We start from the raw sequence: 15,975 nt of genomic DNA, 5'->3' as shown, positions 1-15,975 counted from the left end.
CTCAGTGTATTCTCATTGCTATTAAGAGGTAGCATGATGAAGAATAATATCAAGAAACATGGCACTGCCCCAGTGTGAATGTAGTAGGAAGCAAAATAGAGGGGTTTCAGGCTGCTATTTAGAAGAGATTTAAGCTCCAGTAAACAGGACCCTGCAGAGAGATAAAGGGAAAATATGTTTAACAGTTTTTCACCTATTAGAATAGCATCGGTGTTGTTTTACCTTGAATTTCACAAAGTTTGACAATTTCTATTCCAGTGCTGCAGCAAACACAATCAGTAAAAGAGCTCCTAAATTATAAGAGAAAAATTAGTAGGGCAGATCTCCTCTAAGAAAATAACTGCCAGTAGTAACAATATAAACACTAGCATTTGCTCTTCATGAGACAGAAGTTCCTGTCAGACTTATCACAGGCTGAGGTGAAAGCAGCTGCAATGGCCAACCAAGGATGTCAAGGGCTTGGGCAGCCCTTCAGGCCTGGCTAGTTGCAGGGCCCTGCTTCTGCCCGGTTCCTCATATGACTGCTGTAGAACAGCGTGGCTTCCCCACCACCACTGCAGCTTTTTCCCATGCTAGGGGAATGAACTCCACAGGCACATTGTATCAGGCCTGGTGTATCCGCAACTCCCAGATTGTCCTTCCCAAGCCCCTCCCTGTGTGTGCAGGCTGTGTCCTAAGGCCAAGCCGTGGTAAGAGGCACCACAGCTGTGCAAGAGGCTGCCCTGCAGCCTACTCACCTGGGAGCTATGGGTCAGGACTCACAGCAGGGCTGGAAGCCAGAGTCAGACACTATGAGTCCTTGTCCCAGGAATCACTTGTCCGGGGAATCATTTGCCTTGTCCCAGGGAATCACTTCCACTGTGACTCCCCTCAAGCCAGCCGCAGAGGTGCCTGGCCAAGAGCCTGGGGCTATGGCAGCTGAGCTGGTCATCTGCTCAACTTTCCTACCAGTCCCTGTCACTGGGAAACTCTGGGCTGACCGATGTCTCTCCACCTCCCTGCTGCATCCAGGGCCTCCTCTTGTCCCTGTGGTTCACCTTAACTCCATAACCTGGCCCTGGCTTGTGTGACTTTGTCATAGGCCCCCGCTCCTGGTCTGGTTCCAGGTCCCGCCAAAAATAGAAAAAAAAAAAAAAATTAAAAGTGCTGTTCTTCTTTTGTAGATGTGGAACAAGTATTTCCTCTTTGCAAAAAATTTAATTTGCTAGACACTTTGAAAAAAAATCTGAATTTTCCAATGTATTAAAAATTTAATCACGGTCTTGCTTCTGGAGTAAGAAATTTATCTGAGGTTTTTTTGGGTTTTGGTTTTTTTTTTTTTTTTTTTTTTTTTTGAAAGTTATTGCATAATGATCTAGGGGCATTGACATCAACTTGTCTCTTAATTGTTCTATTATTAAAGCACTATCAAATAAATTATCTTTTTTTTTTTTTTTTTTTTACAAAGCCTCGAGATTAATATATTGTCTAGTCAGTAAACTTTCTGAGGTGAAAAATGTTGACAAACATTTTATCAGAGTTCTAGGCATAGAAGACTATTTTTTATGAGGTAACTTGTGCCTTGAGAAACCATGGTAGGAACAATGCTCTGTATTTGAAATACAGCTAAAAGTTATTCTTTTATGAAACCCACCAGTCTTCTTGGTATAATTAAGAATTTTGTAAATAGTATTAATTTTAAAATTTCCTTCTATTACTGCCCTTATTTTTTTTATCCATTTAAAAAAAATTGTTTCTGTGGCTATTTTTGTTTTCAATGGCTTTTGTTTAAAAATTCCTCTGTTATTTTGTTTCCTTTATATATCTAATGAATACAAATAGTATTCAAATGGCATATTATCACACAGAAACTGTTCAGCATTGCCTGTAAAATAATAAGGAAAATCCGCTACTAATGGGTCAACTTATATATCGCCAAAAATCTACAAAGCAAGTATTGGTGAAATGAATTCACAGAAAGATAAAAATTAATGGTGGGTGGAGAGAAATGTCAAAAAAAACCCCTGGAAACTCTGCCATTATTCCTTCTGGTCATACACCAAGAAGAAGTTATAAAATGTATTCTGGAACAAAACTGCACGAAATTTTGTGGCAAGGAAAGAATAATTTTTTAAATGGAAATTAAAAAACAAAAAAAAGAAAAAAGAAAAAAAAAGGAAAAAAGAAGAAAAGGAAAAGAAATGAAAAAAAAAAGAAAAGAAAAGAAAAGAAAAGAAAAGAAAAGAAAAGAAAAGAAAAGAAAAGAAAAGAAAAGAAAAGAAAAGGAAAGAAAAGGAAAGAAAAGGAAAGAAAAGGAAAGAAAAGAAAAGAAAAGAAAAGAAAAGAAAAGAAAAGAAAAGAAAAGAAAAGAAAAGAAAAGAAAAGGAAAGAAAAGGAAAGAAAAGGAAAGAAAAGGAAAGAAAAGGAAAGAAAAGGAAAGAAAAGGAAAGAAAAGAAAAGAAAAGAAAAGAAAAGAAAAGAAAAGAAAAGAAAAGAAAAGAAAAGAAAAGAAAAGAAAAGAAAAGAAAAGAAAAGAAAAGAAAAGAAAAGAAAAGGAGACCCTTACAACTAAATGGTAATGCTTAGGCTAGAAAGTCAGAAAAGCTTACTCAATAGTTACCAGTGTAACACTTCCCCTGGTATATCCATTCTACATACAACATAGCTAAGAAATTGTCAGCAGATAATTGAAAGCTATTTAGTTGTACTTTTATACAAATTCATTTTTTCTAATGTAAATACTTTCATAGTATTTGGTTCAAAAATGCAACACCCATTTTTTAGGCTAAACAAAACCAAAAATTGTGAAGCAAATTAAATGTTGTGTAGTATTATGTTGAAATATTACAGTTGCATTGTTTTAAAGTAAGCAAAATATCTTTAGTTTACTTGCAAGTCCTTTAAATATCAAATAACAAGGAAGCTGATGGCAGTGGAAGAATTATATATATAATCCTTGGACTACATATGTATTTTTGATCATGCTTTTCATGTATAAGCCTAGTATAATTGTAATCAGCTACATCTGAATCCTAGAGTGGCTAATTCATGTATTAAGGTATAGCTAAACAAGAAGCTCCCTCCAGAAAAGAGGGATTATTTGCATGATCAAGTTAAGTCTGTGCATAGTTGAATAAACTGTAGGATAGTGCCACAGGCAGTTGCTATCTCAGTAGTTCATGGGATTTTTTCAGCAGAAGAAAAGAGTCACTGTAACACTCTTTTTTATAGACAGATTTAAAATAAAATCTGTTAATTATTTATAGGAAGCTGCAACATACACAACTTAATTGGATTACTTTTAAATATCCTATTTGACGGTATCCCTTGAACAGGAAGATCTTATGTTCTTCTGTGAATAGACAATAATGGCTGAGAAAGACTGATCTTTAGGGAGGCTCTGTATATCCTGTCCAATACCTCTTACACTACAAATGTGCCAAGAAAAATGACTATGAATGACAAGTCCACTGCAAAGAAATCCAAGTAAAAGCCAGAACAGCTTCAGATTCTTGCAGCTGTTTTAGCAAGTTTAGTTTAAGTTTAGTTTAAGCAGTGTATGCTGTCACCTAAATGTAAATTCAACTACAGCTTTGGTCCACCTTCATTTATCTGAATTGTCAATATAGTAAAATAATTGTAATGTAACATATGCCTCCTGGCTTGGCTGGTTTTAGACAACTTACTGATACCAGTTATGTTTCGTCATCTTGAAAATTAAAACTGGAGAAGAATAGTCTGTGCAAGCAATTCAACCATCAGCTGGGAAAAAATAGAATTTCTTAACAGAGTTTGTGCTTAATATGCACATTTATGGTCTGAATTGGGGTAGGTGGAGAGTTGCTGCCATCTGCTGGAACTTTCTTTCCTGACTTTAAATAAAAATGGAGGGTTTTTTTATGAGTAACCTAATGAAATATTAAAACTATCACCATTGATGAAATTTAGGTGCTTAACACCTGTGTAGACATCGAAATGATCATTATTCTAATGGTATTCAGAGTGTAAAATTATGAAAATGTGGACCTAAATCTCTTTGCAATTCAAGGTCTGAATGGAAGACTTTTTAATTAAGCCATATTCATAAATATGAACTAGAGAGCATAAATCCTTTCAAAATGGCAACAATAGAAGATGTAAAAAGAAAGAGAAATTAAAAGTAAAGAGGCTTTTGCAGACAACCATTTGTTTAATTTCATGGTATAAATATCAGTACTACAATTTAATTCATTATGATATGTAAAAATACTGATCTAAAATCCCAATGCTATGGATAGGTAGCAGGAACCTCACAGTGAATACTCAGATTTTTCTAAGAGTTGGCAGTTAAGCAGTACTACGTACCTTACAGGGCCCTGTTCATTTTTGAAGAGCTTTTCTGTCTTCATTCTCAGTTCTGTTTCATCTATGTATAGTCTCAAATTCAGATAACACTCGGTATTTCTTCCCAGCTAAATGCCTGTAAATGTTAATTTTCTATCTGCCTGGTGACGATTTCAAGACAGCCAAGTTACATGTTGAGTGATTTAGACAGATTTGTGATTTAGACGTGAGTACACAACCTCACAGATTTGCAAGTTTTAACCAAACTACATATAGGCATACATATTCCAAAAAAAAAAAACCAAAAAAAACAAACAAACAAAAAAAAAAAAATAAATAAAAAAAAAAACCAAAACAAAACAAAAAAAACAACAAAAAAAAATCAATCTCTTTGATATCTTGATACTACTGGTATTGCAATTTCATTAGCCTATTTTCATTTGCTTAGAAATAATGCAGCTGGGAAGAAATTGTATGGCAAGATGGAATGGAAATGAGACTAATTAGAATGAGGAAATCAAGCCAGTTGAACCACTTAGAATAATATAAATACACAGTGGAGGAGCATGGTGAGAGAAATTATGATTACATACTGAAAGGATAGATTGATATCAGCCTATCATGCCTGAAGTATTTGCTGTCCCAAGAAAACTTACACCAAATCATATTGTAATTTAAACTGCATGGTGAATCATTTATTTCCTGCTAGTCTGAGGTTTACATTTCATGTCTTACATCTCATTACTGTTACTAAGTTACCAATACCAGCTGTTAAATTCAACCCATTGGATTTCTGTTGAAGGATTATTTATGATGCCCTACTGTTAACTTTTTCTTTAGGTGCAGTGTTCATTACCTTGATACTGAGAGCTTAAAAGTGGCCCACAGATGAAATGTACTGGAAGATAATTTTTTAAATGTAGAGGCACACCTCCACCAATTTTATCAATTTATTCTGATGAGCAAGACCAGTATATTTTCCATCTTCATGAGGTAGGTTTTGGAAAGTAGAAAATTTGCAGGTGTACATCCATGGCTGGCACCTTCCCATGTACTTATTGTATTCACACCATATTCTCATGTCTCTACAGGGCCACACTAGGTTTTCTAGGAGTTATTTGGATAATTGCAAAGAAGAGCATTTCTCAGGCAGTAAAGTACATCTTAATGGGAAATGTAGGACAATATTGATCAAGGGATATTCCAGCTACCTGAAGCAACTACACCAGTGTCAGTGTGATACTGTACTTGGGCTAAATAAAGACATGAAAAGCAGACATAGGAAGATGCATAAGAAATGAGGTAAGGAAATCTCTCTGTAATCATTATGATTAAAATTCTTACATTCAGGTTATGTCACTACCTTAATTGTAACTATATATTTTCTGAAGTCTAGAAGACTTACAAAAAGATTAAATGTCAGAGGCGCATTTCTATGCACAAATTCTATGCAAATATTTTGTCTAGAAATGTCAAGAATATAAAGAGGTTTTGAATAACATCTTTGTGTAATTTTTTGTAATGATACAGTGACACACTTTGCAATCTGTGACACACTTTTGCAAGAAATTGAGAAACTACTCAGTCTGGACAAAGTTGTTCCACGTGAATAAATGTAAAAAAATGTGCAAGGCAGTTTAAATCTCTTACAGGATAAAATATACTTCTGTCTTTGTAAAAAAACTTTATTAGTTGAAAGTACCCTTTACTGTCAGAAGCCATGCATGAATTAGAAAAACAGAAACACTCAGACTTTCTATACCTCTGGTCTTAGCCATCTTAATTTAATACTGTGTAAGAGAAAAGGCAAACTTGCTGCCTTGCTAACAGCCACTAGTCTGTGCTATTGTATAAGAAATCTGTATTAAGTTAATTCCTTACAAATATAACTGTAATTGTTTCTATAAGCATGTTTTGTACTATTAGGTAATACCTATAAACAGTTTAAATGAGTTTTAGCTTTTATTGTCCCCTATCTTCTATATCATGAAAATATTGAATTAGAAAGTGTATCATATTCAAAGCATCACATCTGTTTTAATTCCATTTTGATATTTTACTAGAAGTAAAAAAAAGTAAAAAATATATATATATATTAGACTAACAGGTAAATCTTCAAGCTAGGAAGTCTACCAATTCAAATATGCAATTGGAAGGCTGCTTAATAATTAAGCTAAGGCTTCAAAAGAGTGTTAATGCTCTGGAAATTTTCTTCCATCATATATATTTTTAGTTTTTAAAAACCAAAAGTAGCTATAACTTTAAAAATAGTAACCTGGAAAATATGCTCAGTGGATGTTTGCAATTTAAGCAGGACAATTAGACTTTTTTGTCACATCATCATTTTGATTCCTTGTCAAAAGAAAATATCACGAGAAGTCTATAACTCTGGACTGTCTACACAGTTGAAGTATATATACTGTGCAATTCTCTTTTTTCCTTTTTCAGGACTACAATCCTTCATGTCACACAGATCCTTATCTTCAGAAGTTTAATAAGCTCAAATTATAGGCAAGAAATCTAAAGCATTTGCAGGCAATCAGCAGAACAAATATTAATGAAAGTCAGTAATTCAATTTAAAATATCCATGGACAGTTTGTTTCCATGGTTGTTTTACTACCCATACATTGCTGAATGTGACATGAGATGTGTTTAAACATTTTACAGCAGAAGTCTGATTTTGAGTGTCAGTCCAAACTTAAGTTGCATATAATTTGTATACAATCAGTTATTTAGCAGCCTTATTCAAATACTACACATACAGAAATAATATTTCCGTTCCAAAAAATTTGAAATTGAACAATGCATGAATTTTTCTATGTCCTTATTTCTACATGATCATTATAGTTACCATTCACAGGACAAAAAAGAAAATCATTAAAAAGAAAAAGAAAAATTAAGAATTTACAGGCTTTAAAGTTTTGATTTCTTCAGAGAGTCTAATGGAACAGTCAACAGCACAAATCCCAGTCTATCTCTTTTCCTGATTCAATTTTATGGCAGGAACTCTCACAGTCTGTATATAATCCAGTTCCAACATCAGGGAGAAATGTCAGTCCCTGAGGAACTTTTACTACACAAGAGTCATTAACCTTAAGTATGTCATGCTGGAAATATTCTCTATCTACTTTGAATTCATATATATATATATAAGCTCTAGTCTCACCCTTGTGAAAGACTCCACTCCCAGGTCTGCAAGGCAGGATTCTCACTCCATTCTGCCTAAAAATTCTATTGAAATAAATTGATTTTCTGAACCACAATCTAGCATACTGATCTGACCACAAGTGTGTTATTGCAACTTTGGAGTATATTTCATTATTTTATAATGAATTAAAAAAATATTTTCATAATTCAATAGTTAAAATTACATATTGCAGCTATGAGAAAGCTATTTGCTCTAGCTAAGCTAGTTTGCTAATTTTTTCAAGACTTAGTTGCAAGTGTGACAGGACATAAACATACTATTGCAGCTCACTATGAGGAAAGCCAAGTTTGTCACTGGAATGGATCTGAAGTGAAGCAAAACAGTAAAAGGAAAAGTTTTGAGTCATGTAGGAAGAATACCAGGTCTTTACACTGTATTTTTTGAAAGCTAAAAAACAATTGATGTCTTGGTTCAAGCATTCTGATTTGCTTAATCTCAATATTAAACTTTACTTTAGTGACTTCAGCCCTGGGGAGAGTAATTTTGCCTTTGCTTTCATGTTCCTGTGTTCATTGCTTTATAGGAATATGTAGTCTCAGATTATGGAAGCACATACCCACCTGGAGCTCCTGGAGGATCCCATGCTGGAGCAGGTGGATGTGCCCAAATGTACCTATAAGAAGCCCGTACTGGAGCAGGCTCTGGGCAGGACCGTAACGATATGGAGAGAGGACAAACACTGGAGCAGGTTTGCTGGGAGGACTTGTGACCCCATGGGGGTCCCCCACTGGAGCAGCCTGTTCCTGAAGCACTTACCAAAAGGGAAGGGACCCATGCTAGAGAAGTTCATGAAGAACTGCATACTGTGGGGAGGACTGATACTCAGAATTTTCATGAAGGACTGTCTCCTGTGGAAGGCACACCACATTGGTGTAGGTAAGAGTGTGAGGAAAAAGGAGTGGCAGAGACAAGGTGCGATAAACTGGCAGCAACACCCACTTCCTGTCCCTCTGTACCACTTAGGAGGAGGACGTAGAGAAATTAGAAATTTAATTGGAACCAGGAAGAAGGGAGGGAAGATTTGGAGTTATTTCTCATTGCTGTATTCTGATTTTATTGAAAGTAAATTAAATTAATTTCCCCAAGGTCAGCTGTGTTTTGACTGTGATAATAATCGGTGAGTGATCTCTCCCTGCCCTCATCTCAATCCATAAGCATTTTGTTGTATTTTCTCTCCCATGTGCAACTGAAGAGAGGCAGGACAGAGCAGCTTTGGTGAGCACCTGTCATCCATCCAGGGTCAACACACAATATATATCACCACTCTTTTGAAAGGGCTTGGATATTAGTTTCATACAGTTTTTAAAGGGTTTAAATACTTAAAAAACTTTTAAAAGGTTTAATACTTTAAATATAGCTTTAATGTCTGTAATTGCATGGGAAACTTGACAGATATGAAGTTAGTGGATTTATAAGGACTCAGCACACTGAGGCCTCAGACCCCTCAGTTTCCTCTGAAGTAAACATCTGTACAAGGTCAGGGCCTACAGTGCTGTAGAGGAGAAAAGTAAGAACAGGTCATAGAGTACCAATTTTTTTTTTGCTTTGACAATCTGTGTAATCCTAAATTAGAGGCATGCTTCTAAGTAATCTACTGTATGATAATAAAGTTTTACATGCAAAATATGTCAAATATCCTGGCAGATTTCCCAAACAGATTTTATTAGATACAGGTTTGCTATATGCTGGTCACACTTTCAGTCATGCAAGTTATGTATATATCAGGTATTTGAGGTAGCAAAATTCATCAGTTTAAGCAAATAGTCTTCATTTTAAGATATATGTCTGTAAAGACCATAAAAATTCATAGAGGCAGCTCTGATCATTGTCAATGCTAGTAACTATATGAATTATAATATACAGAGAATATGAATATACAAATACTGCATTAACTTTCGTGAATTTTCACACCACTGTAACACATCAGTTTTCTGTGTTCAGTACCTGTAAAAGTGAGAATGACAGGAATTTCCTAATATTCCTTTAATGGAGATTTGCAATGTTACATTTCAATTGTATTTCTTAGCCAACAAACTGTTTAGAAACCAAAGAGAATATTCAGAGGGCCAGTAAGCACCTTGCGTTGGTTGAATTTCTCTGATTGACTCAAGTAATTTCCCTTATTCTCTAAAGCATCTACCCAAGTGCAGTGGCAGAGGCAGGATCTTAAGAAATTAAACATTAACATGCCATTCTATTATTTATTTATTTTTAATAGTGACTATTGATTTTCAAGGCTAGTTTCCAGCTCTTGATGGCTAATTGGTAATGCTTAGGAAAATATTTTTAATATATTCAAAATGAGTTTTATGCCTTTCCCAGAGCTGGGAACAGAGAAGAAAAAAAAAAAAAAAATACATTTCGGGCCACAAGAATGAACATGTGTATTCTATCATCATACTCTGCCCTCAAGCCTCATTAACAAAAAAGAAATCCTCCATCTTCACTAAACATTCCACTCTATTAATGTGTGTTTTTTCTCCGTTTTGTTACAAGAATTAAAATGTTAAAGTAGATATTTAGTTAGTATTTAGATGTGAGAGAGAGACATTAAATCTGTTTCTGTAAAGTAACAGATATTGCAAGGTTCCTTAAAGAAACATTACAAACCATAGGTGTAATATTTATTTACAATAGGAATCACAATATAATCCAGAACATAAAAGCTATATGGAGAACCACAGCAACAGGAAATTGATGTCAAAAATCAAACTGGTGAAAGGCAGAAATGGAGATAAAGCACTGATCTCTCTCTCAAAGAGCAAAAATACTATATGTTTTGCTGAGAACAAGATTCCAAATTTTGCCTTCTGGAAACTGCTGTTAGGAAGGCTTTCCCAAAGGACTGAGTTATAAGAAAATTGGAATAATGATGTCAGGAGCTAGAATGGACAGTTTTAGGATTGAAGTCTTAGAGCTGTAAGCAGACATATGTCTTTGTAGTTGTCCAGTATGTCTTCAACAACAACAACAACAACAACAACAACAACAACAACAACAACAACAACAAAGTTCAGCTTGGATAGATCAGAAAAATACATCTTTCTAACTGTGGAAACAACTCCCTGCCCAGTGCCCAAAACAGGTGCAAAGCAGCAGTTGCATAGTTGGCAGTAATGTAATGCAAACAATTTTTTGTTAGTTCAGCTCTATGCAGCATAATAAATTATGTCAATTTTACAATGTTCTATGCTTTTTTTTTTTTTTTTTTTTTTTTTTTTTTTTTTTTTTTTTTTAATATATGAACATTACTTCCACTTGTCTGTACAGTTTAAATAAAACTTGGGCTAAGAAAGATCCTCAGCATGATAGAAAGAGACCTTGCATTTGTGGCATAGGAAGTCTGCTCTGGATTTGGTCCCTATAGTGTGGATTAAAATTAAATTCTTCCTTTATCATTATTGTTCTTTTCTGTTATAGCTGTGTCTGCAGTGCTAAACTTATACAGCATTAAATGCTGAAGTCCTGGTAACATTAACAGAATTGGAGTCTGGTGGTTAACAGCTTCTAAGTCTCCTGCAATATCAATTCCTTTTCCCCTCCTTTATTCCTTTTTGTCCATTTGTTCCAGCTTCTAAGCTATTTTAATGGCTTTCCTTCTTTTTTCAGGATGAAGTGAAAAATACTTGTCTTTTCTAACTAATATGTGTGATGTGCCCAGAATATACAAGTTCTTGTAACAAATCTACAAAGATTACTTTGTCAATATAGAGAATATGTAGAACAGAAAACCCAGAAAAAAATACTTAATATAAAAATATTTGCTTTGTGAAGGGAATAATAGAAGAACAAAAACAGCCATGATCATTTACTTTCTTAGTTAACAGTCTCAGAATTATTAAATAATTTCAGTTGGAAGAGACTTTGGGAGGCCTGCAGCACAACCTCCTGCTCAAAGCAGGGCTGATCCTTAATTCAGACTAATTCAGAGTTTTCTCCAGCTGAGTCTTGAAAATCTCCAAGAATGGAAATGGTATAATACCTCTGGACAACCTGTTTCACTGCTGGGTTGTCCTCCTGGAGAAAAGGCTTCTCCTTCTTTCCAGCCTGAGCCTGTCATGTTAAGGCTTGTTTCACTGCCTTTCAACTTCTTTCCACACACCATTGTGAAAAGCCTGACTGCGTCTCTTCTTCCTCTTCTAGTGGTACTGGCAATACTGTTGAGTACCCCTGAAACCACCCTTTCTCCCAGCTGAACCAGCCCTGGTGCCACAGTCTCTTCTCACAGGGCAAGGGCTCCAGGCCTCATCATCCTAATTGCAGTCCCTGAACACACTCCATTCTGTCCATGCCCTTCATATATTTTTAGGGATCAAAACTAAATGAAATATCCAGATATGGTCTAATGAATGTGACATAGAAGAGTATAATCCCTTCCCTTGATGGTCCTATTATTAAAGCCCAGTATATTTTTGGACTTTGCTGCTGAGATGCATTGCTGATTTCTGAGATGCACTGCTGATGCTATTGTACTACAGCCACAATATAAAAATATGGGTGTCTTAATCCATCTTTTTTATTGCATTATTTCTTTTTCTTGAGAACAAGTAATTCAAATCTTGTGTTACACTGAAAAATTGTAATCACTTCCTGCACTGCCAGTGAAACAGCAGTTTTCTTTACATTTTCAAGGGACACCATACTGCTTATACATCCCAGACTTCATAATCCTTGTCTAAATGTTCTAATAGTGATCTTCACTCTTCTGTATCAGATTTACTATTTCGACTTCTATCTACTTCACTGTTACAAAGTCATTCCTTTTTTCCCATATATGAACATTATAGGCATTCTGAACTATCTTCTAATTACGTTATAGATACACAGAACAGTTTTCCAGTTATCTACAGTTTGCAAAGTCATGTGATAACTACTTCACTTGTGTTGTTATTTTGAATGTCAGTGGTGATCGTCTGTATAAAAAAACCCAAAACAATCTTGTCATGTTATGGTCCTTTGCCACTTTATAAAAAAGAGTATGCAAACTAAAATAAACAAAACAAAACAAAACAAACAAAAAAAAAAAAGTAAAAGGAAGAAAGAAAACGCAGATATATAGATTTGTATGTTCATTAAAATAATGTGACTACTTTGTGCTTTAAGCTGTAAAGAATATAAGGAAAATTGAAATAAACACCTTAAGTCTGTCTACAGACAGTAGAAATATAGCCAATGCCTGCTTTTTACAGAAATCAGACATTATTATATTAAAAAGAGGATGACATAGAAATTGACCCCAAGAGCTGATTATTTAGAATCACAGAATCATAGAATATACTGAGTTGGAAGGGGCCCATCAGGATCATTAAGCCCAGCTCCTGGCCCTACACAGGACACCCCAAGAATCACAATTTATCTGAGAGCATTGTCCAAATGCTTCTCTAGCTCTGGTGCTGTGGCCACTTCTCTATTCCAGTGCCCAAACACCTTCTGTGTGAGAAGCCTTTTTCTAATATCTAACCTAAACCTCCCAACTCAACTTCATGCCATTCCCTCAGAACATGTAATTAGTTACAAGAGCAAAGACATCAGTGTCTATGCATCCACTTCCCCTCATGAGGACATTGAAGATTTCAGTGAGTTCTGCCCTCAGTTTCTAGTGGTTCATCTTCTCCAGGTTGAATAAACCAAGTGACATCAGCTGCTGCTCATAAGGGGCTCTCCAGACTCTTCACCATCCTCATGGCCCTCTTCTGGAAGGTCTCTAATAGCTTAATTTCTTTTTTATATTATGGCACCCAAAACTGCCCCCAGCATTCGAGGCGAGGCTGCCTCAGTGCACAGCAGGGAGGGACAGTCCCCTCCCTTGCCCAGTTGGTGATGCTGTGTCTGATGCCCCTGCAGGACTTGGGTGGCCCTTCTGGCTACCAGAGCACTGCTGACCCATGTTCCACTTTCTGAAAATCAAGACCTGCAAGCCCTTTCCTTAGTGCTGCTCTTCAGCATCTCATTCCCCAGTCTATCCACACAACCAGGGTTGCCTGTCCCACGTGCAGAATCCAGCAACTGCTGGTTGGTTATTGACCATCTCTCTAACTTGTCTCTGCTGGGCCTCCCTGCCCTTGAGGGCGTGGACACCTGCTTCCATTTAATTGTTGTTGGCAGCCAAACTTAGTATTTCTTCAATTCTTGCATCCAATATCTAGCATTTATTCCAGCAAATGTTCTACTACATAAATACTCAGGAATTTTACAGCTATGTTCTAATAATGAGCACAGTATCCAAGCTACATCACAGAGATAGTACTAATAGTATATCATCTTTGATTCTGCTAATTAAAAGGTGACGTTTCCTGAGAACACTTTGAACAATCACTTTAGAGTAAATTGCTTCACCTCATCATAAGTTCCAATGATTTTTTCTTTTCTTCTAAAGACAGGAAAGCATAACTTTTTATCACGTGCACTGCAATTTTCTCTATAGTTGTCATTTACAGAGTTTGATTCTGTTGTTTTAAATTGACATATAATCTTTAAAAACTAGTACAGGATTATAAAGAGAATTTGCATTTGTTTTACTTTTCTTTCCCTTTTATTTGCTTTATTCAAAGCAAATAATTACCTTAAAAAAATACCTTAAGACATTAATAAATTCATCATTGTATAACATAATACTGTATCTCTAAGAAATTTGCCCTTTGGATTGTCCTGAAAGTGACAATGAAATGTAAGCAAGCCCATGTCACAAACAGCCTGAAATGATGATGTCATTGGAATGGATGTCCATTCCAATGGTCATGGAAAAAAGTATGACCATTAAATATTGGACAGATTCTCTATATACTTCAGTACTATCAGACGACATTCGTGACTTTAAGTACAAGAATAAGAAAAACCCCAAATATTAGACTGAATGCTGATGGTGTGAAACTGTTTCAAGTGTGAGTAGACAAGACGTCAGCACTGGAGATGAACATGCTTTATCATTTTATTATGTAGTTCTAGTTCTCCTAAGTACTTTTATAATCCATAACATTTTCATTTATACTTCAAATTATCTGTATCTGCCATGAAGCTACTCTGAGTCTTTGTGTGCAAATATTCTCAGTCTCTATTTTTCTTAGTCTTATGGACTTAGAGTGCATATGATATTCTATGAGGAGGGCTATTTTCATAAAATTTTCTAGCTATTCTAAAGATACAAATGCACTGAGTCTTGAGACAATACAGCAAGCTCAAAAATGTTATTTCGCCAAAAAGTCATTGGAGAAAAAGTTAGTTATTTTGTCCTTGGTTGTTTAACAATTTCCTTGATCTAGTATACTGCTATGTGAGCATGAGGATCTGTCCATGCAGCTTAAATTTCAGGAGTCCTAAAAAATTCTCAAGGATCTTCATTTAATCATTCACTTACTCTTTATTTAAATCTTCATTTAGCCAAACCAACACTGAAATTGACTTGAGGATATCAGAATTCAGTAGTTTTATTATTGCTATTATTTAGCCCAAGATTTTTTTAAAAAGACAATTCAGATTATTAAATATTTGCTAACGGTAGATGCTTAAAGGAAAAGTTCTTTAAATATGTGTGATATTGCAAAGTATAGTGAATTTCAGAGGAAATAGGGAAAAGTTCTTTCTTTGTAGATTTATGAGTACTGACAAGGCAAAAAAAAAGCATATTTCACAGTCAACAGTTACAATTGTAAACAAATAATGGAAATTATTAATGAGATATGCAATTTTCTTGCAATAGTAGAAACAGTTTTATCAGCAGAACTAGCTGCTAGTTTCTCAACATATAAATTGTTTTCACAAAGTGAAATGTCTTCTCATCTTGAACCAACTAAGCATTTTATTACTATTCACATATTTTAGATACATACCTATTGACATAGCATTTACAAGAAAAAAATCCCACAATAAAACCCACATTAATTTTACCAGTAATTATTTTCTTCACATCTACCTAACAGCCAATAAAATGCCTAAACTTATGCTCATGTACCTGCTTTTGTGAAGTATCTAAAACCACACAGGTCTTGCTAAAATCTACCTATATTTATTTTCTGTATTTTCCCCAATAATTCCTACTAAGACATGGATAGCATAAAACTGATAATATTTATCTTCTAAAGATCACCAGGAAATATTAGTACTTTTACTAGAAAGTTCATTTTTAAATGATACATTGTTTCAGAAACCTTAATCAGTTTTAACTGATCACTTGACATATCAGTTTTGGAATAAAAGAAATGTATTTGTTTCTGGAGAGTTTGATTTTTTTATGGTACATAATAGTCTGCTTCCTTTCTTCGAGACACTATGCATTTAAGCAGACAGGTTTTTCATGGCTTCACTCACACAAGTAGATATGAATAGCATCGACTTTGTTTACAACCTACTGATATTTTCATAGTTTCAAGTGGGAACCCTTGGGTCAGAAACGTTCACTAAAACACTATGTATCAGTTGAATACTCCCATAGAAGAATTTCCAGAAGAGCTAACTACACTTTGAGGGC

The 15,975-nt window shown here is 35.0% G+C and overlaps 1 protein-coding gene and 1 long non-coding RNA gene across 2 annotated transcripts in view; one reads left to right on the top strand and one right to left on the bottom strand.

Annotated features, from left to right (window-relative positions):
* The window catches only part of PTPRD (protein tyrosine phosphatase receptor type D), a 978,753-nt gene extending 977,477 nt beyond the window's left edge, over positions 1–1,276 (bottom strand). The window contains exons 1-2 of the mRNA XM_054004205.1: positions 763–1,276; positions 223–290 (exon numbers count right to left, since the gene is read on the bottom strand). The gene's annotated coding sequence lies outside the window, so the exon portion shown is untranslated. The remainder of the gene's footprint in view (positions 1–222; positions 291–762) is intronic.
* Positions 1–15,975, top strand: part of LOC128822479 (uncharacterized) — a 61,857-nt gene that overhangs the window by 27,959 nt on the left and 17,923 nt on the right. Inside the window, exons 2-4 of the long non-coding RNA XR_008441444.1 lie at positions 5,143–5,295; positions 5,394–5,604; positions 8,035–8,387. This is a non-coding gene — a long non-coding RNA (uncharacterized LOC128822479). The remainder of the gene's footprint in view (positions 1–5,142; positions 5,296–5,393; positions 5,605–8,034; positions 8,388–15,975) is intronic.

Source organism: Vidua macroura, chromosome Z (genome assembly GCF_024509145.1).
Source record: "Vidua macroura isolate BioBank_ID:100142 chromosome Z, ASM2450914v1, whole genome shotgun sequence".
In the NCBI taxonomy this organism is placed as follows: Eukaryota; Metazoa; Chordata; class Aves; order Passeriformes; family Viduidae; genus Vidua; species Vidua macroura.
The sequence above is the reverse complement of the archived record's forward strand: the minus strand, read 5'-3'. Positions and strand labels throughout refer to the sequence as shown.